The sequence below is a fragment of the Mustela erminea genome, chromosome 4, assembly GCF_009829155.1.
Source record: "Mustela erminea isolate mMusErm1 chromosome 4, mMusErm1.Pri, whole genome shotgun sequence".
NCBI lineage: Eukaryota > Metazoa > Chordata > Mammalia > Carnivora > Mustelidae > Mustela > Mustela erminea.
The window spans coordinates 137,692,119-137,715,490 of NC_045617.1; the positions used below are offsets into that span (position 1 = coordinate 137,692,119).

The following is a 23,372-nucleotide window of genomic DNA, read 5'->3' on the forward strand; positions in this document are numbered from 1 at the left end:
ATTCAATTATTCGTTGCTCTGCAGTAAATTTAAATGGTTTGATTATTAACCTCTAGGTCATGGTCGATTGGTCTATAAATGATAGATTTTTCTGCCAAAGTCAGCTTAAAAGAGGAGAAAATTTAGATAGCCCATGTAAAACTCTCGTGTTGTAGAAAAGAAGAATTTCTTTGGTAAATGCATTAAAGATTCTGCTGACTTTACTACATTTTTTCAGTAAATACATATTGAATATCCACCATGTATAAGGAATCTGTGCTGGGCCCTCATGACCCAAAAGTGAACACTTTGCTGCAACTGACAATGAAGGATGGTCCCGGCAAGGCCAGATTAGGAAGACCTTAAACTCTTTTCAGCAGGGAAATAAATGATCAGATTTGAGTTCTAGAAAAATCTCTCTGGGGATGAGTGTGGACTTCTCAAAATCACAGCATTCTCTTACCTGTTTTATGTTATATATATCCTGTAAAGATAAAAGGAAGCATCATTTTTTGTTTGTTTATTTATTTAGTAAATAAGTAGGCTTCATGCTGGAAGCCCAGTGTGAGGTTTGAACTCATGACCCTGAGATTGAGACTTGAGGCAATATCAGGAATTGGATGCTTTAACCTACTGAGTCACCCAGGCACCCCAGCATCCTTTTTTTTTTTAAGATTTTATTTATTTATTTGACAGACAGAGATCACAAGTAGGCAGAGAGGCAGGCAGAGAGAGAGAGAGAGGGAAGCAGGTTCCCTGCTGAGCAGAGAGCCCGATGCGGGGATCGATCCCAGAACCCCAGAATCATGACCCGAGCCGAAGGCAGAGGCTTTAACCCACTGAGCCACCCAGGTGCCCCAGAAAATTTTAATTTGAATGAATTCCAATTTATAAATCTTTCCTTTAGGTTTATGCTTTTTTGTCCTAAGAAATTTTTGCTTGGCTTAAGGTCATGAAGATATTCACCTGGCCTTTCAAGAAGTCTTATTGTGTTACCTTTCACATTTAGATTTATAACCCTCTTGGAATTGTATTTTGTGTGTGGTGTGAGGTGGGGGTCAAGAGGATTTTGATCTATGTAATTATCTTGTTGTCCCAGCATTACTTATTATAAAGGTCATCCTTTCCCCACTGAGTTACAGTGGCACACTTATCCTAAATCAAGTAATTGTGTTTGTGAATCTGTTTCTAGACTCTCTGTATTCTGTCCTATTGGGCTCTTTGTCTAACAAAATACTTTAAATAACTGTAGTCCTAATTCCAGGTAGTGTTAAGTCTTTTATTTATTTATTTATTTTCTTCTTGATTTCCTTTTGGTCTTTTCTTGGTGTTTAGCAGTTACATATGAATTCTAGAATCACCTTATCAGTTTTCACAAAGACACTGGCTGGGATTTTGACTGGAATTGCATTGAATTTGCAGATCAGTTTGGGAGAGTTGCTTAACAATATTGAGTCTTCTAATCAATGAACACAGTGTAGCTCTCTCTCTAATTAGGTTGTCTTTAATTCTTCAAAGTAATGTTTCAGGTTCTCTCTGTAGCATTCTTGCACATCTTTCATGAAGTTGATTCTTCTTGTTGTTGCAAATGACATCTTTAAAGTTTCACCTCCTAATTTTGTGTTGCCTTTGTATATAAAATACAATAGATTTTGGTATATTGACTTGGATTCCAAGGATTTTGCTACATTGGCTTCTTAGTCTTAATGGTTTATCTGTACAATCATCCATCCTCACTTAGGAATTTACTCTCTCTTAGCACTTAACTACTTCCCTCACCATACTTTTTTAACTCAGTAAAAGCCCTTGTTATTGATATTTTGGGCAGTTAGGATCTATTTGTGTTTACTGTTTCTTTTTATTCCTCCATGCAAATAAGTCTGTTTCCCTCTGGGATTATTTTTCTTCTGCTGGAAGACCTTTCTTTAGAATTTCTTTGTATTTTTGTTTGAAACTTCTAAAATTCTGTCTTAATTCTGGAAGTGTATTTTTGTTGCATGTAGAATTCTAGGTTGTCTATTTCCCCCTCAGTGCTTTAAAGATATAGTTTCATCATCCTCTGTCTTCTCCTAATTTTGTATAAGCTGTCATTCTCCTTGATGTCCTTTGAAGATGATGTGCTTTTTTCCCTCTGTTTTAAATTTTGTTTTCTATTTTTTTGATATTCAAGAGTTCTATTATAATGTGCTTAGGCATGTTTTTCTTACTAGTTATTCTGCCTCAAGATCATAGAGCCTCTTATATCAGTTTTAGAATATTTTTGACAATTACTGCATTAGATATTACTTCTTCTGGTCCAGTCTCTCTCCTCTTTTCCTGAAAGTGCAGTTTTATGTATAGTAGATCTCCTCACTATGTCTGATTTGAATCAAACTATTTTCTGTATTTTCCATTGTCGATTTTTCCCTCTTTGCTTTAGTTTGGAAATTTTCTTTCTTTCTTTTTCTTTACTTTTATTTTATTTCATTTTTTAAATTATTTGACAGAGCGAGACACACTGAGAGAGGGAACACAAGCAGGGGGAGTGTGAGAGGAAGAAGCAGGCTTCCCGCTGAGCAGGGAGCCCAATGTGGGGCTCGATCCCAGGACCCTGGGATCATGACCTGAGCCAAAGGCAGATGCTTAATGACTGAGCCATATAGGTGCCCCATAATTTGGAAATTTTCTATTGATCTATTTTCCAATACACTAATGGTTTCTTCTTAATGCTTAATCTGCTCTTAAAAAGCATCTATTGAGTTTTTATTGTTATAGCTTTACTGAGGTATAATTTATGTGCCATAAAATTCACTCTTTGTAAATGTACAATTTAGTGATATAAGTTAAATTTATAGAGTTCGGCAACCATTACCAGATTGAGTTTTAGAATATTTTTTCCACCCCCAAAATTCTCTTGAGCCCATTTGCAATCTCTATTCCCCACTCTAACTCCAAGCAACCACTGTTTTTCTTTTTTAATATTTAATTTTACATTTAGTTCAAAAACAATGATAGAATTTTGTACATGCTTTTAATTAAATTTACTTAATAGAGTTTTCTTTTATTTTTATTTGTTTTTTTAAATTTAAATTTTAGGTAGTTAACATGCAGTGCAGTATTGGTTTCTGGAGTAGAATTTGGTGATTCATCACTTACATACAACACCTGGTGCTCATCAGAATAAGTGCCCACCTTAATCCCCATCACCCAGCTAGCCTCTCCTTACCTGCATCCTTCCATCAACCCTCAGTTTGTTCTCTATAGTTAAGAGTCTCTTGGTTTGTTTCCCTCTCCCCACCCCCATATGTTCCTCTGTTTTCTTTCTTAAATGCCATACATGAGTGAGATCATGTGGTATTTGTCTTTATCTGACTGACTTATTTCACTCAGCATGATACAGTCTAGCTCCATGCACATCATTGCGTGGGCAGGTTTCATTCCTTTTTTGATGGCTGAGTAATATTCCATCACACACATACATCACATCTTCTTTATCCATTCATCAGTTGGTGGACATTAGGTCTCCTTCCATAGTTTGGCTCTAGTTGATAATGCTGCTATAAACATTGGTGTGCAGGTTCCCCTTTGAATCTGTATGTTGGTATCCTAGTAGTGCAGTTGCTGGATTGTAGGGTAGTTCTGTTTTTAACATTTTGAGGAACCTCCAGCTGTTCTCCAGAGTGGCTGCACCAGTTTCCTTTCCCACCAACAGTGCAAGAGGGTTTCCCTTCCTTGCAAGCCTAGCCAACACCTGTTGTTTCTTGTGTTGTTAATTTTAGCCATCCTGACAGGTGTGAGGTGGTATCTCATTGTGGTTTTGATTTGTATTTCCTTGACGATGATTGATGTGAAGCATTGTTTCATGTGTCTGTTGACCATCTGAGTATCTTTTCTGGAAAATCATCTGTTCATGTCTTCTGCCCATTTCTTAACCTGGTTACTTGTTTTTTGGTGTTGGGTTTGGGAAGTGTTTTGTCCATACTGGATACTAACCCTTTATCAGATATGTCATTGCAAATATCTTCTCCCATTCCATACGCTGCCTTTTAGTTTTGTTGAATGTTTCCTTTGCTATGTGGCAACCACTGTTTCTTATAAATTTGCCTTTTCTATGCATTTAATATAAATTGAATTATACAAATATAGTCTTTGTATCTGGCTTCTTTCATTTAGCATAATGTTTTTGAAACTTATAAGTATTGTCCATTTTTTAACATGCATTGATTGGTATTTTATTCCTTTTTATTGGTGAGTAGATTTATTCTGTATGGATATACTTTGGTCTGTTTATTTATGCAAATTTGGGTTGTCTCCAGTTATTGGCTACTCTGAATAATGCTGCCATGACAGTTTGTGTAAGTCTCTGTGTAAACCTGTGCTTTCATTTCTCTTGGGTAAGAGAAGTAAAGTGGAATTTCTGGATTATATGGTGTATGTATGTTTAACTGTTTAGGAAACTAATGAACTGTTTTCCAAGTGGCTGTAACATTTTAATTCCCACAGTGTTTGATAGTCATTTTCTTCATATCATTGTCAGTAGTTATTGATTATAGTCATTATAATGGATGTGTTGAGTTTAATTTGTGATTTAACTTGCATTTTCCTAATGATTAATGATGTTGAGCACCTTTTTATGGGCTTATTATTATTGTAAGTTTTGTTTGGTGGAATGCCTGTTCAGTTCTCTTGCCAATTTTAAAAATTGGGTTGTCTTCTATTGATTTGTAAGAGTACTTTATATATTCTAGATACAGGCTTTTAATCAGATATATAATTTGCAAATATTTTCCCCAGATCTATGACTAGCATTGTCATTTTCTTTCTTTCTTTTTTTTTTTTTAAAGATTTTATTTATTTACTTGACAGAGAGAGATCACAAGTAGGCATAGAGGCAGGCAGAGAGAGAGGAGGAAGCAGGCTCCCTGCTGAGCAGAGTGCCCGATGCGGGACTCGATCCCAGGACCCTGAGATCATGACCTGAGCCAAAGGCAGCGGCTTAACCCACTGAGCCACCCAGGCACCCTAGCATTGTCATTTTCTTAATGGTGATTTCTTTGGAAGTGCAAAAAGATTTTAATTTTGATGGCATCCAGTTTAATAATGTTGTCCTCTGTGACATGCTCTTGTTGTACCTACTGACTTTTTCCCCAATCTGAGCTTTTCTAGATTTTTGTGAGACACAGTGATTTTCTATATTTTTTTCCAGAGGATTATAGTTTTATTACAGTTACGGTTTGTGATCTATTTTGAATTAATTTTTTGCATTTGGTGTGAGGTAAATGTGTTTATTTATTTTTTTGCATATAGATGTCTAATCTTTTACCAGCACCATTGGCTGAAAAGACTATAATTTCCTCATTGAATTAGCATCTTGTCAAAGGTCTACTGATAGTAAATCTAAGGGTTTATTTCTGAACTTTTAATTCTGTGCTATATATCATCTGTCTTTCATCTGTCCTTACTCTGTATCACACTGTGGGCTTATATCAAATTTTGAAATCAAATAGTATAAGTCATCTTCCAACTTTTTTGAAGCCCTATGTATTCCTGTACACATTTTAAGTTTGCCAGTTTCTAAAACAAAAAACACCCCTCCCCCCACCTACTGGGATTTTGTTAGAGATTGTTTTGAATCTATAGCTCAGTTTGGGGAGAATTTCCATCTTAACAAGAAGTCTTTCAATTCGTGAACATGGAATGTCTCCATTTACTTAGTTCTTCAATGTCCTTTACTAATGTTGTGTAGTTTTCAGTGTGTATGTCTTGCACTCTTTTTGTTAAAATTATTCCTAAGTAGTTTATTCCTTTTGATGCTATTATGAATGAAGTTGTTTTTTTAATTTCATTTTTAGGTTGTTTGTTGCTAGTGTGTAGCTTATTAGCTGGTTTATAGCTGATAAGAAGAAATATAATTGATTCTTGTGTTTGTTCTTGTGTATTGCAATCTTGCCAAATTCACTTATTACTTCCAGGAATTGTTCATGGATTCCATATTATATTCTACACCTAGGACCATATAATCTGCAAATAAAAACGTTCTGTTTTTTCCCTTCAAATAGGAATGCTTTTCTTTCCTCCTTTTTTTATTTCTCTTTCCTTCTTCTCTACTTTCTTTCTTCTTATTATAGCACCCAGAATTTCTACTATAATATTGTAGCAAAAGGGGACAACCTCATCTTATTTAGTGGCAAAAGCAGACATCCTTGCTTTGTTCTTGAACTTAGGGATGAAATCATTCAGTCTTACAGTACTATGTTAGGTGTTAACTGTAGGTTTTTTGGTTTTTTTTTTTAATAGATGCCCTTTTGTTAGGTTAAGAAAAACCCTTTCTATACTTAGAGAGTTTAAACAATTATAAATGAGTGTTTGATGTTGTTAAATATTTTTCTGCATGTATTGAGATGATCATTTGTTTTTTCCCCCTTTTTGGATATTTATTAATTTACCTCTTATTAATATTGTGTTTACAAATATAACTTACTACACTAATTGTTTTTTGAATTTTAAATGAACTTTGCTTTCAGGGTTAAATTTCATTTGTCTTAGCTGCCTTTTTCTGTATTGTTGAATTCAGCCTGCTAGTACCTTGTAAGTAGATTTTTGTGTCTATGTTACTAAGGTGTATTGCGCTATAGTTTTCTTTCTTTCTTTCTTTCTTTCTTTCTTTCTTTCTTTCTTTCTTTCTTTCTTTTTTAAAGGATTTTATTTATTTATTTGAGATGGAATGACAGTGAGAGAGCAGTAGCAGGGGGAGCAGCAGGCAGATGGAGAAGCAGGCTCTGTACTGAGCAGGAAGTCTGATGTGGGGCTTGATCCCAGGACTCCCGAATTGTGGCCTGAGCCAAAGGCAGCTGCTTAACTGAGTGACCCACTCAGGTGCCCTGCACTATAGTTTTCTTGTGATAACTTTATGTGGCCTTGGAACAGTACTGGCCTCAAAGGATGAGTTGGAAAGTGTTCTCCCCTTTATTTTCTGAATGAGTTTGTGAGGAGTGGACTTTGTTGCATTTTTAAATTTTTCGTAGCGTTCACTCGTGAAGCCATCTGGGCTGGAGCTATTCTTTTTGGGAGGATTTTATTTACCAATTCAATTTTTTCCCCTTGTATTAGTCTATGAACATGTAGTTTTTTGTAATATTCCTTATAAGCCTTTTAATATATATAGGGTCAGGAGTGGTTTCTTCTATTTATTTTGATAATTTGATCATTTATGTCTTCTGTTTTAAGTAAGTTTAACTTAGTTGGCTTTTCAATTACATTTATGTCTTCTTTACAAACCAACATTTAGGGGGCACCTGGGTGGTTCAGTCATTAGGTGTCTGCCTTCAGCTCGGGTCATGATCCCGGGGTCCTGGAATTGAGCCTCACATCACCCTGCTCGGTGGGAGGCCTGCTTCTCCCTCTCCCACTCCCCCAGCCTGTGTTCCCTCTCTTGCTGTGTGTCTCTCCCTGTCAAATAAATAAAATAAAATCTTTAAAAACAACAACAACCACCACAAAAAACAAACCAACACTTAGCTTCAGTGGTTTTTACTATTAATTTCTACTTTCTGGTTCATTGATTTTCTTTCTAATCTTTGTTACTACCTCCTTTTCATTTGCTTTGGGTGGTTATTTTTTTAATTTTCCTTTTTTTTTTTTTAAAGATTTTTATTTTATTTTTTTATTTGACACACACAGAGATCACAAGTAGACCATGCTACAGGCAGAGGGTGGGGTGGGGGAGGAGGCTCCCTGCTGAGCAGAGAGCCCAATGTGGCGCTCCCTTCCAGGACCCTGAGATCATGACCCAAGCCGAAGGCAGAGACTCAACCCACTGAGCCACCCAGGTGCCCCTGGGTGGTTTATTTTTATCTAGTTTCTTGAGGTGGAAGCTTAGGTTATTAAGACCTTTCTTCTCGAGTGCCTGGGTGGCTCAGTAGGTTAAGCATCTGCCTTTGGCTCAAGTCATGATTGGAGGGTCCTAGGTTTGAGTTCCACATTGGGCTCCCTGCTTAGAAGGAGGCCTGCTTCTCCCTTGGCCTGTTGCTCCCCCTGCTTGTGTTCCCTCTCTTCCTCTGACAAATAAATAAATAAAATCTTTAAAAAAAAGACCTTTCTTTCACTCTGATATAGACATTTGTAACCGTAAGTCAAAGCTTTGATTTTAGTATGTTCCATCCCGTTTGATATGTTGTGCTTTCATTTTCATTTAGCTCAAAATATTTTTGTAGTTCTCTTTTGATTTCTTTGATCCAGGTATAGTTGTTTAATTTGCAAATATTTGGGATTTTCCCTTATTTATTTTTGTTGTGGATCTCAAATACAGTTCCATTGTGATCAGGCCATATCCCTTCTTGATTTTAATTTTTAATTTCTTGAGGTTTGTTTTGTGGCACAGCCTGTGTTTCATTCTGGAGAATGTTCCATGTGTGTTTGAAAAGGATGTGTATTCTATAGTCACTGAATAGAATTTTCTACTAATATCAATTAGGTTAAGTTAGTTGATAGTTTTATTTATGTTTTGGCTATCATTGCTGATTTTAGGTCTAGATATTCTATCAATTAGTGACAGTATGTTTTTGAAATCTCCAGTAGTTATTGTCGAATTGCCTATTTTTCCTCTCATGACTTTCAGGTTGTACATTCTGAGTTTAGGAGTTTTATTATTAGTTATATGTATGTTTATAATTATTATATCTTCCTGATATATTAAGTTTATTATTATGAAATGTCTGTCTTTGACTCTAGCAGTATTTCTTGCGTTAAGTCTCTCTTACTTGATATTATAGCCATTTCATTTCACTTACGTTTGTTGTTAACATATCTTTCTCTACTTTTCTTTCTTTCTTTCTTTCTTTTTTATTTTATTTGTTTATTTTGTCAGGGAAAGAGAAAGAGAGCACAAGTAGCAGGGAGCAGCAGGCAGAGGGAGAAGCAGGCTCCCTTCTGAGCAATTAGCCTGATGCAGGGAGTAGATCCCTGGACTCTGGGATCCTGACCTGAGGCAAAGGCAGATATGGAACTGACTGAACCACCCAGGCAAACTGACTGAACCACCCAGGCATACTCTTTCTCTACTTTTATTTCCAATCTATTTGTATGTTAGGTGTGTCTCTTGTAGATAGCATCTAATTCAGTTATGCTTTTCCATTTAGTCAGACAGTCTCTACTTTTTGAGTGAAATGTTTAGTCCATTTATATTTAATGTTGTTATTAATATGGTTTCGTGTCTGCCATTCTGCTGTTGGTGTTCTATATATTCCTATTTCGTATCTCTCTTCCTCCTTGACTTCCTTTTTTATTAACTACTTTTTAATTGATTGTTTTGTCTGTTGATTTTTAAATTATGCCCAAGTGAGTCTGTTCTAGTTCTTGTGTCTCTGAGATTTAGTCTTTATTTGATTCTTACTTTCTTTCTCCCATTTAAAACAGATTACAGTTCTCTGGTGAAATTCTTTGTGTGTCATCTGTTTTCTTGGACATATTCCTCATAGTTCTTTTCACGTCCCTGAGAACTTCAGGATTTGAATCACCAGTCGGTCACATTGCTCTCTTGTTCCCTCCCATCCGGGGTTTTAGGCGTTTGATCTTGACCTCTAACACGTGTGATCATTTGGGATAGAATTTTTTCCATGGTGGAAACCCTGGATGGTGTTCTTTTTCTTTTGGAAGGCAGAGTAGGAGTAGCCTGTTTTTATTTAGCCAGGAATTGAAAAAAATCTCATTCAGAGTTTTATTCCCTTTGAGGGATATTTTACTCTTGGCTTCCCTTCATTCCGAGGGTGTAGACTTTTAGAGATTCCAACTGCAAACCTGAGGTGTTTACTGCGGCCTTCCTCTTTGTTGACCCTGAGCTCCACTTTCCTTTTCCTGGACCCTACAAATCTACCAGAAACTCTGCTTAGTGTTTTAACTTCACGTGTGCCTCTTTGTGTGTGGTGTTCTGGCTTCTCGTGTTACACAGTTTTGGAGACTTGAAGGGAAATGTTAGAATGTTTGTCTTGGTTCTTTGCTCTTCCCTTTTTTGGGGGATCTTGGCTCCTCCAGTCCCACCTGCTTTGGTAAACCTGGATTTCTCTTTCTGAGCTCAGGAAGCCAGAATTTTTGAGGTGCAGCTTTCTTCCTGGCCTCCTGGCCCCTGAGTGTGCAAAGAAATTGGCAAATGCCTTGATGATCGACAGTGGCAGAGAAGCTCAGGCTCAACTCAGTGCATTTCTCTTCTGTCCAGGGTCTCACTTTGTCAAGACCTGGTTGCTTCGGTTGCTGTCAGAAAACTTGGAAAGCTTTTTGCTTTTGTAAATTTTATTCAGCTTTTCTTCACAGGGGATTGGTCTGCTACAACTTCCTCTGTGGCAGTGGATCTTCAAAAGCAGTCTTTAGCATCATTTCTTTATTTGACCTAAGTTGACAAAGAGATCTGATCATTGAAATTTTTTTCTCTAGATTAGGGTCTTTCCTTAGAATTATCAAAGAGTGTCTCTTCAAGATATGAGGAGTAGGCAGAAAAGTTAAAAATTCTTGTAAAATTTGAACTAGGGAACTTCTCTTCAATATTGATTAATAGCTAAGAGACTAAATTTTTGCATAAAAGGATAAACTGACTTGCAGTGTTATTATAATATTGGTCTTTTGCATAATTTCTCTTGAACCAATTCTTTATTATTTCTTATAGGAAAGTTAATAAAATATATAAAGCAATTTTACAGAAATTTGATAATGACTTTTTTTTTTTTTAAAGATTTTATTTTTTTGACAGAGAGAGAGCACAAGCAGGGAGAATGGCAGACAGAGGAAGAGGGAGAAGCAGGCTCCCCACTGAGCAGGGAGCCAGATGTGGGATTCAGTCCCAGGACCCTGGGATTGTGACCTGAGCTGAAGGCAGCTGCTCAACCAACTGAGCCACCCAGCTGCCCTTTGATAATGACTTTTAGTGTAGATCTTTGTTTGTAGATTGTGGAATATTAGGACCAACTTTATTTGAACTTATTATCAGGAAAACACAAATATTTAGCTTATCTCATTAATGTCTTTTTTTTTTTTTTTTTTTTTTTAGTTTTTTAGTGAAATGACATAGAATGCTTAATTTTTAATTCCAGTTTCTTTAGGATTTAATACTTTTCATTACATTTTAAAAGTAAAAATCAGTCTTGGTAGTAGCTTTTAAAAATCATTAGGTAAGGGGTGCCTGGGTAGTTCAGTCATTAAGTGTCTGCCTTCAGCTCAGGTCATGATTCCAGGGTCCTGGGATCGAGTCCTGGAATCAGCTCCCTGCTTAATGGGAAGCTTGCTTCTCCCTCTTCTACTCCTCCTGCTTGTATTCCTCTCTCTCTGTGTCTTTCTGTCAAATAAATAAGTAAAATCTTTAAAACAGTTATTAGGTAAGATTCATTAATTGTATCAGTTATACCACTCTGGTGGGGGATGTTGAAAATGGGGGGCCTATGCATGTGGAGAGGCAGGGAGTATATGGGAAATTTCTGTACTTTCCTCCCAATTTTGCTATGAAGAAAAAAAAAGTTTTCAAAAAATTTTAGTAGTTTTTTAGTAATTTTCAAAAAAATTTAGTAATCCACAGAAATTATATTTATTCTGATATATGCAGTGTTACTCTCATATAGGACTGGCTAAACTTTAATGATTAACTTTAAATTAATGACCTAAATACATTAGGTGCTGTTTTTCTATATATCCTTGTCGTAAACAACTAATATTAGGATGAATGCTAATGATCTTAAGGATATGTTTTGGATAGCCATTAATTTTGAATTAATAGAAGCTCAAAAGTTGAGGCCATAACATTTTAAAATAAATTTTGTTTTTGTTGGTTAAGGTACTAAGTTGTATAAACTGGAGAATAAAAAAAAATAGATAAATCAGCAACTTTCTAGGAACATATGACAACCTTTCCCTGTTCTCTTTTTATTTTTTAAGATTTTATTCATTTATTTGACAGAGATCACAAGTAGGCAGAGCAGCAGGCAGAGAGAGAGGGGGAAAAAAATCTTCCTGCTGAGCAGAGAGCCAGATGCGGGGCTCGATCCTAGAACCTTGAGACCATGACCTGAGCCGAAGGCAGAGGATTTAACCCAACTGAGCCACCCAGGCACCTCCCATTCTCTTTTTCTGAAATCCTTACAATTAATTCTAATTCTCCGAAAAACAAGTCCATGGTTCTTTGATGGAGACACAGAAATAGAAGGCTGTACAGACACCAAGTTACACTATGCGATCAATGAACACGGAGATGGCAGGAGAAGGTGCGCTGCCCTCACTTCTCTCACTGCTCGAAGCTGCTGTATCTTGTTTACACTTCTGTCTCTGCCAGTTTAGACTATGAGCCCCGGGGGGAGGGGACAGCATCGTGCTCGTTGTTAGACCGACGACACTGGGCACTTGGGAGGTCTTCCACAAGCACTGGCTAAGTAAATCATGTTCAAGAAGAACTTTGTACCAGGCACCTGTTAAAAATGGCAGGGACAGATTTTAGTCCTACTGCAGTAGGGGAGAGAGACTTCGGGGTACAAAAGGGGAGAGGCCTTTTCTATCCTGGTGTGCGCAAAAGGAAAGGTACCAAAAAGTCTTTAAGAGGGGTTGGTCTGTAAGGTTAGGCCATCTGGATTTGTTCCCTGGTACTTATCTGGAGGAGGAACAAACGTCTTGTCTCTTTAGGACAGTTTGCAGTTTTGCAAATTGAAGCAAGGTGCCCATCCCAGGTAGGCTGTTCCCCTCCCACAGAACCTGGGGGACAGCTATGTCCCTGGATGTTTGCAATTCAAAGAGGTGGCATCTAGGTCCTTAAGGAGCATTTCTCAGTGGTAGAAGATTAACATCTCAAAGGGGGCAGTATAGGGATTTACAGTTGTGAGCTTTTTAAAGTAAGCGCTCTCAGAAAAGGGAGGTCAGTGGCCTATCCTCAGGCTTTGGCCAGAGCAAACAGTAAATTCTTCTGGCGGCAGTGAGCTTCTTTAGGCAGGTGGTTTAGGGACACGAGGTCCTCATTCTAGGAACACAGCCTCGGGCTATAGAAACTATGCTAGCGATTAAGTCTCTTAGGGCTGGGCGGGAGGGGGGGGGGATCATTTGTGCTGCAGGTTGCAGTTTTCATAGACCAAGGTTGAGGCCTGATTGAGGAGAGGGCTCAGAGGGCCCTGAACAGAGCTTGGTCAAAGACAGAGTCTTTGTCAATAACACAGGGCGACAAGGGTGTTTTATGAATGGAAATGCAAGATGAAACCAAAAATGAGGTAGAGATCAGGGATACCTAGAATTTAATGTGCACTACTAGCTAGGGGAGAAGGAACTAAAAGGCACATAACATCTGTTATTTTTACTTAATCCTTCTAATAACCCTATGAGGTCAGTACTATCTCCACATTAACTCATGAGACAGAGGCTCACACATTTTAAGTAGCACGATCAAGGTCATCTAGTTAGTGACTGCTGGAGGGGGTGTTCAGACTCATTAGACTTCAGGGTGCCAGTACATTGTAATACATGCTTATCAACATGTGTTTTAATATTGTACAGCAGTTTGCTTTTCTTAGGAATGACTTACATCAATAACAGTTAGCACTGATAGGCTGTTCACTGTGTACCAGATCCTAAGAAGAAAAGTTAGCAAGGCTTGAGAAACTGAGTGAGAAAGTAAGAGGGTTATTAGTGCTTGCTTTGGGGGTACATAATGCTCTCAGTGGTCATTGAAATCACCGCTAACACGCCGATACTTATGGAAAAGCTGCTCCTCATCACAGATGCCAGTAGTGCTGGTATAGGAAGGAGGGTCTCTATAGCCATCCGGCCCAGAGACTTGATTCCATGAAAAAGTCATGACCCAGAAAAGGTTAAGTGATTTCTCCAAGTGATGTCCTCAAGATCCCAGAGTTTGCTCATTAGAGAAAGCTGGGATGGACTTAATCAAAAATTACTGTGGCCCAAGTTGGGGATTTACCCTAAGATGCCATTATCACAGAATTTTATCCAAGGTCAAACTGCCACACTGTTGCCCCTGCATTCTCCCAGAGCATCACCTCAGGAGGCAAAATGACCTGCAGGTGGAGGGGACAATGGCTCAGCAGTGTCCCGGCAGCTCCATCAGGTGACTTAGCTCTCTGTGTCAGAATCTGCTACGTCTCTTTTGAGTGCTCCCCACTACAGTTTCGACAAAAATAAAGTAACAGCAGTAGGACCATGATAACAAAATACACAGATGTAAAAAACCAAGCCTTTACCAACTCTTTGCCCAAGTATGTCTATTACAGTGTTTTATAAATTTCAAAGAGTGAAATAATATCACTTCTCTTACTTCCATCAAAACATTAATTTATGCTGTTTGGGATATTAAACAGTACTTTGGTTTTTTTAATTTTTATTTTTTTCCCCCTTATTGTTTTCCTTCTCTCATTGCTATGCCTGAATTTCATCTTGACAATTTTCTTCTGCAGTTTTTTTTTGTGTGTGTGTGCTAGAATAACCCTTTAGAAAAATTGTAGTAAAAACACTTACGACGAGTTCTATGCTCTTTACAACTCTTTCAGTATGCAGCGCCATATTGTTGACTCTAGGTTCACTGTTGTTCAGATCTCGAGAACTTACTTGCTTATCCAACATGTGCCTGTTCATTGGGAATTCCTCATTTCCTTCTCTCTCCTCTTCTACCCTGATTCTGTGAGTTTGACTGTTAGAGACTTCATGTAGGTGGAATCATGCAGAATTTGCCTTTCTGTGATTGGTTTATTTCACTTACTATAATGTGGTTTATTTCACCTTATACAATGTCTTGAAGGTTCGTCCATGTTGTTGAAAATGGTAGAAGTTTCCTTTTTTTGGTGGCTGAATAGTACCCCCCCCCCCCGCCACTTCTTTATCCATTCATGTGTTGAAACACGTTTAGGTTGTTTCCATATCTGGGCTACCGTGAATAGCACTGCAGTGATCATAGGGTGCTAATGTCTCTTCAAGATCTTGATTTCAATTCTGGATGAATTCCTGGAAGTGGGATTGCTGGATAATACAGTAGTTCTGGTTTTTGTTTTTTGTGGTTTTTTTTTAGATTTATTTATTTATTTCAGAAAGAGAGAGAGCACATGGGAGCACATGAGCAGGAGGGGCAGAGGGAGAGGGAGAAAAGGAATCTCAAGCCAACCCTGCGGTGAGCGTGGGGGGCTCGATCTCACAACCTTAAGATCATGACCTGGGCCAAAACCAGAGTCAGATGCTTAACCCGCTGGGCCACCCACATAGTTCCATTTTTAATCTTCTGAGTAGCCTCCATCATGTTTTCCACAGCGGCTTCGCCATTTTGCATTCCTTCCAGCAGTGTGCAAGGATTCTAATTTCTTCAAGTCCTTGTCAACACTTGATGTTTTCTGATTCTTTTTTTTTTTTTTTTAAAGATTTTATTTATTTATTTGACAGAGAGAGATCACAAGTAGATGGAGAGGCAGGCAGAGAGAGAGAGGGAAGCAGGCTCCCCGCTGAGCAGAGAGCCGGATGTGGGACTCGATCCCAGGATCCTGAGACCATGACCCGAGCCGAAGGCAGCGGCTTAACCCACTGAGCCACCCAGGCGCCCCAGTGTTTTCTGATTCTTGATTCTAGCTAACCTGTCAGGTGTGAAGTGTTAGCTCATTGCAGTTTTTTTTTTTTTAATAAATTTTTCTTTTTTCTTTTTTTTTTTTTTAATATTTTATTTATTCATTGGACAGACAGAGATCACAAGTAGGCAGAGAAGCAGGCAGAGAGAGGAGGAAGCAGGCTCCCTGCTGAGCAGAGAGCCCGATGCGGGGCTCGATCCCAGGACGCTGGGATCATGACCTGAGCTGAAGGCAGAGGCTTTAACCCACTGAGCCACCCAGGTGCCCCACTCATTGCAGTTTTGATTTGCTTCTCCTTGACTAGTAACATCGAACATTTTTTCACATACCTGTCAGCTGTTCGTATGCCTTCCTTGGGAATGTGTCTGTTCAGATCCTTTGCTTATTTCTCAGTCGGGTTATTAGTTTTTTGCTGTTGAGTCGTAGGACTAACTCCTTATCAGATACATGGTTGGCCAACATTGTCTTCCATTCTGTAGGTTGTCTTTCACTCTTGTTTCCTGTGTGGAAACTCCTCAGTCAGATGTAGTCCCAGTTTTTCCTCTTCCTTTTGATGTCCCCTTTGTGCTGGTGATACCAGTGGATCCCTGGATGCAGAAACCTTGGGGGACTGTTGTTACCATTCAGTCACATGGTGCACAGGTGAGTTATTAGAGAAGATGTGGAAGGAGGGTTTCGCACTGCATGGGGTGTGCGCATGCGTGTGTGGTTTTTAGTGACCAGCGCGCATGACCGGGCTAGGACAGCAGTGAGCAGAGACAGGAGCTTGGGGTTGTGAGAGTTCGTCCGCATGGATGTTAAAGGGCCTCTGGGGAACGAGGTAGAAATAGAATCTAGTCTTTTGCTTTCATTGAGTCATGGAATAAGGATTCAAAACCTGGGTTATAGGATGGGGTAAGTCAGGGCCACTCAGAGAAAGAGAGCCTATTCCTAGAAAATCAGGATAGACTGACTGTTACTAGATAGTAGTGAGGGGTAGGAATGAGAAACCTGGAAATAGGTAGCTCCTCCTTGGCCTTGGTCCCTCAGCATACTTTGGGTCCTTCTCTTGCAGACTTTATCTTCCATTTCTTACTGAGTTCTACCTCTGCATCATGGATCTCTTGAAGGCAAGACCTTTGCCAGCACCGGGCACAGGGGCCATGATATAGTGAGTATTTAATAAATATTTGGTCTGGACAGATCTACATGGTGCCTGGACAGGGGAGAAACAAAACATCCATGAACACATATGTTGGAAGTAAAGGCAAAGCTTTGTTAATTGTATTAATTTATCTCTTTATTATGCAGAAGTTTAAACATATTCAAAAGTAGGAAAAAATAGCAGAATGAATCCCTTTTTACTAATTACTCAGCCTTAACAACAATCAACATATGGCCAATGTTGCTTCATTTATCTGCCACCTCCCCAGTGGATTGTTTTAGAGAAAGCCCAGATGTCATGTTATTTCATCTGTGAATACATCAGTATATGTCTTTAAAACAGTAAAGAGCCTTGCCTTTTTAAAAAGTCTAATCACAGCAACGTTCACACACCAAGAAGCAGTGTGGTTGTTCTTGCTGCTGTCAAATATTGGATTAATATTCAGATTTTCTGTTGTCTTGTGAATTTTTTGTTCAGTCAGTATGGTAGATTCAGAATCCAAATAAGGACTGTACATGATTTAGTTGATAAATGTCTTAGGACTCTTTTTTCTTTTAAGTTTCTTTCTTTCTTTTCTTTTCTTTTTTCTTTTTTAAAAAGATTTTATTTATTGGAAAAGGAGGGAGGGAGAGACAGTGAGAAAGAGAGAACAAGTTGCAGGGAGGACCAGAGCCAGAGGGAGAAGCAGACTCCCCACTGAGCAGGGAGCCTGGTGAAGGATTCGATCCCAGGACCCCGGCATCGTGTCCTGGAGCCAAAGACAGGTGCTTACCTGACTGAGCTACCCAGGTGCTCCTCTTTGAAGTTTTTTTTTTTTTTTTTTTAAAGATTTTATGTATTTATTTGATAGACAGAGATCACAAGTAGGCAGAGAGTCAGGCAGAGAGAGAGGGGGAAGCAGGCTCCCCACTGAGCAGAGAGCCCGATGTGGGGCTCAATCCCAGGACCCTGGGATCATGACCTGAGCCGAAGGCAGAGGCTTAACCCACTGAGCCACCCAGGTGTCCCCTCTTTGAAGTTTTTATTTAAATCCCAGTTAACATGTAGCGTGATATCAGTTTTAGTTGTACAATGTAGTGATTCAGCACTTTCACAGAGCACCTGATGTGAATCACAAGTGCCCTCCTTCATCTCCGTCACCTGTTTAACCCACGCATAACCCCCCCCCCCCCCCCCCTGACCATCAGTTTGTTCTCTATAGCTAAGAGTCCGTTTCTTGGTTTGCGTCTCTCTTTTTTCCCTTTGGGTGTTTTTTGGTTTTGATTCCGCCTATGAGTGAAATCCTATGGTATTTGTCTTTCACTTAGCATGATACTGTCTAGCTCCACCCATGTTGTTGCAAATGGCAAGATTTCATTCTTTTTTATGGCTGAGTAATATTCCATTATATGTAGATATCACCTCTTCTTTGTCCATTCTTCAGGCGATGGACATGGGCTGTTTCCATAGTTTGGCTATTGCAGATGAGCTGCTGGAAACATCAGGAGACATGTATCCCTTTGAATTAGTATTTTTGTATTCTATGGGTAAATTCCTAGCAATGCAATTACTGGATGATAGACTAGCTGTATTTTTAACTTTTTGAGGAGCCTCCATACACTGTTTTCCAGAGTGACTGCACCAGCTTGCACTCCCACCAACAGTGTAAGAGGGTTCCCCTTTCTCTGCATTCTCTCCAACCCCTGTTGTTTCTTGCATTGTTGATTTTCGCCGTTCTGACAGGTGTGAGGTGATATTTCATTGTGTTTTTGATTTGTATTTCCCTGATGCTGAGTGATGTGGAACATCTATTCATGTGTTTGTTAGCTACCTGTATGTCTTCTTTGGAAAAATGTCCATTCCTGACTTCTCATTTTTTAATTGAATTATTTGTTCCTTGGGGTTTTTATTAAGACCTTGATATGTTTTGGATACTAACACTTTATCAGGTATGTCACTTGCAAATACCTTCTCCCATTCCAAAGGTTGCCTTTTAGTTTTGTTGATTGTTTCCTTCACTGTGCAGCAGGTTTTTATTTTGATGAAGTCCCAGTAGTTTATTTTTGCTTTTGTTTCCCTTGCCTCGGGACACGTATCTAGAAAGAACTTGCTATGGTGGATGTCAAAGAGTTTACTGCCTCTGTTTCTTTCTAGGATTTCTGTGGTTTCATGTCTCACATTTAGGGTCTTTAATCCATTTTGAATCTGTTTTTGTTTATGGTTGTAAGAAAGTGGTGCAATTTCATTCTTTTGTGTGTTGCTGTCTGGTTTTCCCAACACCATTTGTTGAAGAGACTGTCTTTTTTTTTCCTTTGGATATCCTTTCCTGCGTTGTCAAAGATTAATTGACCATATAGTTGTGGTTCAAATCTCTCAGGATTTCTTAATCTGTAGGTTTACCTTTTACTCTTCCTTGTAATTTATTTATTGAGGAAGCTAGATCCTTTGCCTGTAGGATTTTCCACTGTGTGAATTTTTACTAATTGTATCCCCACAGTGTTTTGTTTTTCTATTCATTATGTTTCCTATAAACTGGTAATGAGAACCAGAGGTTCAATCAGATTTTTTAATTTTTGGCAAGAAGACTTCAGAGGTGGGGTAGGTCCTTTCTAATGCATGGTCTCATGGGCATATGATACCTCGTCCTCCAGTTTTGTGACGTGAAGTTTGACCAGAGAGCACAGATGTTGTCACTGATCCCTCCATTATATATGTTTTCATCTGCATCTTCCTAATGGTTTTAGCAACCCCTGATAATTACTGCCAAGATCAGGCATTAGCAGACTTTTTCTGTAAAGGGCTAGATAGTGACTGTTTCCAGGCTTGTAGACCATGTGGTCTTCGTCATTGCAGTGGGCCAGTAGCTTTAGGCAAATGAAAATGATGGACATGGCCATGTTCCTGCAAAACTTTATTTACTATCTTAGATTTGGCCCGCTAGCCATTATTTGCCAACTCCTGACCTATACCAATTATTTCATTAGGGGTTGCAAAATAGTAGAATAATTCTATCATTCTTTGTTTATTAATTGAAGTGCTTCTGTAAAGAAGAATTTCACTTCATCTATTATTGATTACTCTAAGCAACTGTTTGTAAAGGAAAGGCAGGATAAATGCTTGAGTCTTTCCCTTTGTTCGTTATCTATTTTCACAATAAGGAGTTGGTTTCTCAGCATCTTCCAGAGGTGATCTGGAAGTATCTGGTTTAAGTATCATCATGAAATTGTGGATATTAAAGGTATTTGATATTTCAGGCTTCCTGGACTTAGGCCCTGTAGACACCCAGGAGAACCCTATCGTGGGTGTCAGTTGGCAGTCACACTGCCGTCATGCGGCACTTTGGAAGCACTGTTAGCTCCGTGGTGGAATGTCTCTGTTGTAGGATTTTTTTTAAATTGCAGCATAATTAACATAAAATGTTATATTAGTTTCAGGTGTACAATTAAGTGATTTGACATTTGTGTCCATTGCAAAAATTGTCACTACGAGTCTTGTTATTGTCTGTCACTTTACAAGTTAATACAGTGTTATTGACTACATTCCCTGTTCTGCCCATTACATCCCCGTGACTTATTTATTCCATAACTGAAAGTTTGTACTTCTTACCCCACTTCACCCATTTCACCCTATCCTTAACATCTTTCCCCCGACAGCCACCTATCTCTCTGAGTCTGGGTTTTGGTTTATTTTTTAGATTCCAATATAAGCCAAATCATGTGGGATTTGTCTCCTGTTTTTCACTTAGCAGATTCCCTCAAGGTCCATCCCTGTTGTCACAGATGGTAATATTTCTTTTTTTTTTTAATGGCTGAGTAGTATTCCATTGTGTGTGTGTGTGTGTGTGTGTGTGTGTGTGTGTAACATCTTTATTCATTCATCCATGGATAGGCATATAGATTGTTTCCATATCTTGGCTATTGTAAATAGTGTTACAGTGAACATAGGAGTGCATGTATCTTTTTGAGTTAGTGTTTTCATTTTCTTTCAGCTAGATATCCTGCAGTGGAATTGCTGGGTCGTATGGTAGCTCTCTTTTTAATTTTTTGAAGACCTTCCATATTGTTTTCCGTAATGGCTGCACCAGTTTACTCCTCCACCAGCAGTGCACAAGGATTCCATTCTCTCCACATCCTTGCCAGCACTTGGAATTTCTTGTCTTGATGGTACTGGCCATTCTGACAGGTGTGAGGTGATCTCTCGTTGTGGTTTTGATTTGCATCTCCCTGATGACTGGTGATATTGAGCATCTTTTCGTGTGTCTGTTACCCATCTGTATGTCTTCTTTGTAAAACTGTCTATTCAGATCTTCTACCTATTGAAATTGGATTCTTTGGGCTTTTATGTTTCGTTTTTGTTATTAGGTCATACGAGTATTTTAAATATATTTTGGATATTAACCCCTTAGCAATTATCTTCTTTCATTCAGTAGGTTGCCTTTCATTTTGTTGGATGGTTTCCTTCACCGTGCAGAATTTTTTTAGTTTGATGTAGTCTCATTTAGGTTTACTTGCCTTTTTCTTGCCTTTGGAGTCAGATCTTCAAGAAAACATCATAAGACCAATGTCAAGGAGCCTGCTGCTTAGGTTTTATTCTAAGAATTTTACAGTTTCAGGTCTTACATTCCTGTCTTTAATCTATTTTGAGTTGATTTTTGTATGTATGTATAACAAAGTGGCCCAGTTTCATTCTGTTGCATGTAGTGGTCTGGTTTTCCTAACATCATTTGTTGAAGACACTGTCCTTTACATATTAGTCTTGCCTTCTTTGTCATAAATTAATTGTCCATGTAAGCAGAGGTTTATTTATGGGCTGTCTATTCTTTTTGATGTGTTTGTAATTGGGATTGTTTTCTTGATTTTTTTTTTCTGATAGTTCATTATTTGTGTATAGACATGCAATACATATTTGCATATTAATTTTGTGTCCAGCAACCTTACTGAATTCATTTATTCTACTAGTTTTTTAAAAAATTATTTATTTATTTATTGGAGAGAGAGTGAGAGAGAGACAGCAGGAGCAGGGAGGAAAGGGAGAAGCATGCTACCCACTGAGCAGGGAGCCCCATGCTGGACTCAATCCCAAGACTCTAGGATCATGACCTGAGCTGAAGGCAGTTGCTTAACCAACTGAACCACCCAGGTGCCCTATTCTGACAGTATTTTTGATGGAGTCTATAGAGTTTCCTATCCATAGTGCCATGTCATCACTACAGATAGTGACAGTTTTACTTCTTCCTTTACAATTTGTATGCCTTTTATTTCTTTTTCTTGCCTAATTGTTGTGGCTAGGACTTTGAACACCATGGTGAATAACAGTGGGGATAGTGGGTAACCTTGTTTTGTTCATAATCTTAGAGGAAAGTCTTTAAACTTTTCAGTATTGTGACACTAGCTTTGGTTTTATCATATATGGCCTTAGGCATGTTCCTTCTATACCCACTCTGTTGAGTATTTTTATTGTAAATCAGTGCTGAATTTTGTCAAGTGTTTTTTCTGTATCTACTGAGATGATTATATGATGTTTAATTTTTTGTTAATGTGGCATATCACATTGATTTGCCAGTGTTGAACCATCCTTGCATTGCTGGGGTAAATCCCACTTGATTATGGCATATGATCCTATTAAAGTATTGTTGTATTCAGTTTGCTAGTATTTTGTTGAGAATTTTTGCATATGTGTTCGTTAGGGATATTGGCCTGTAATTTTTTGGTGTGTGTAAGTATGTATGTGTGTGTGTGTTGAGTGAGTGCCCTTGTCTGGTTTTGGTATGCTGACCTCATAAAAAGAGCTTGGAAGCTTTCCCTCCTCATCAGTTTTTTGGAAGATTTTGAGAAGAATAGGTATGAACTCTTTGAATATTCAGTAGAATTCATTATTGAAGCCATCTGACCTTAGACTTTAGTTTTTGAGGTTTTTTGATTACTGATTCCATCTCCTTACTAGTAATTGGTCTATTTAGATTTTCTATTTCTTCATGAATTAGTCTTAAAAGATTGTAAATTTCTAGGAATTTATCTATATCTTCCCAGGCTGTTCAATTGGATGGCATGTAATTTTTTGTTCACAGTTCTCTTATAATCCTTCATATTTCTGTGGTATGAGTTGTAACATCTGTTTCATTTCTCATTTTATTTATTTGAATTCTCTTTTTTTCTTGGTGACTGTAGCTAAAGGTTAGTTAATTTTGTTAGTCTTTTCAGAGAACCAGTTCTTAGCTTCAGTGATCTTTTCTATTTTTTTTTAGTCTCTATTTATTTGTTTTGATCTTTCTTTATTTCCTCCTTCTTACTAACTTTGAGCATTATCTTTCTTATTTTTTTAAGTAATTTTTTAGGTATAGGTAAATTTTTTATTGAGATTTTTGTTGTCTCTGGAGGCAGGCTTGTATTGCTATGAACTTCCCGCTGAGAACCACTTTTGAAGTATCTCATCAATTTTGGTATGTTGTATTTCTTTTCCATTTGTCTCTAGGTATTTTTTAATTTCTCCTTTGATTTCTTCTATGACCTAGTCATTGTTCTATAAAATGCTGTTTAATGTCCACATATTTGTAGTTTTTCCAGTTTTCTTCTTGTAATTGATTTCTAGGTTCAAACCATTGTGATGAGAAAAGATGCTTGATCTGATTTCAAAATTCTTGAATTTACTGAGACTTGTATTGTGGTCTAACATGTGATCTATCCTGGAGAATGTTCCATGTGCACTTGAGAAGAATG

The 23,372-nt window shown here is 38.2% G+C and overlaps 1 protein-coding gene across 1 annotated transcript in view; it reads left to right on the top strand.

The window, feature by feature from the left end:
* Positions 1 to 23,372, top strand: part of RNF182 (ring finger protein 182) — a 62,789-nt gene that overhangs the window by 12,140 nt on the left and 27,277 nt on the right. The window lies entirely within an intron of this gene.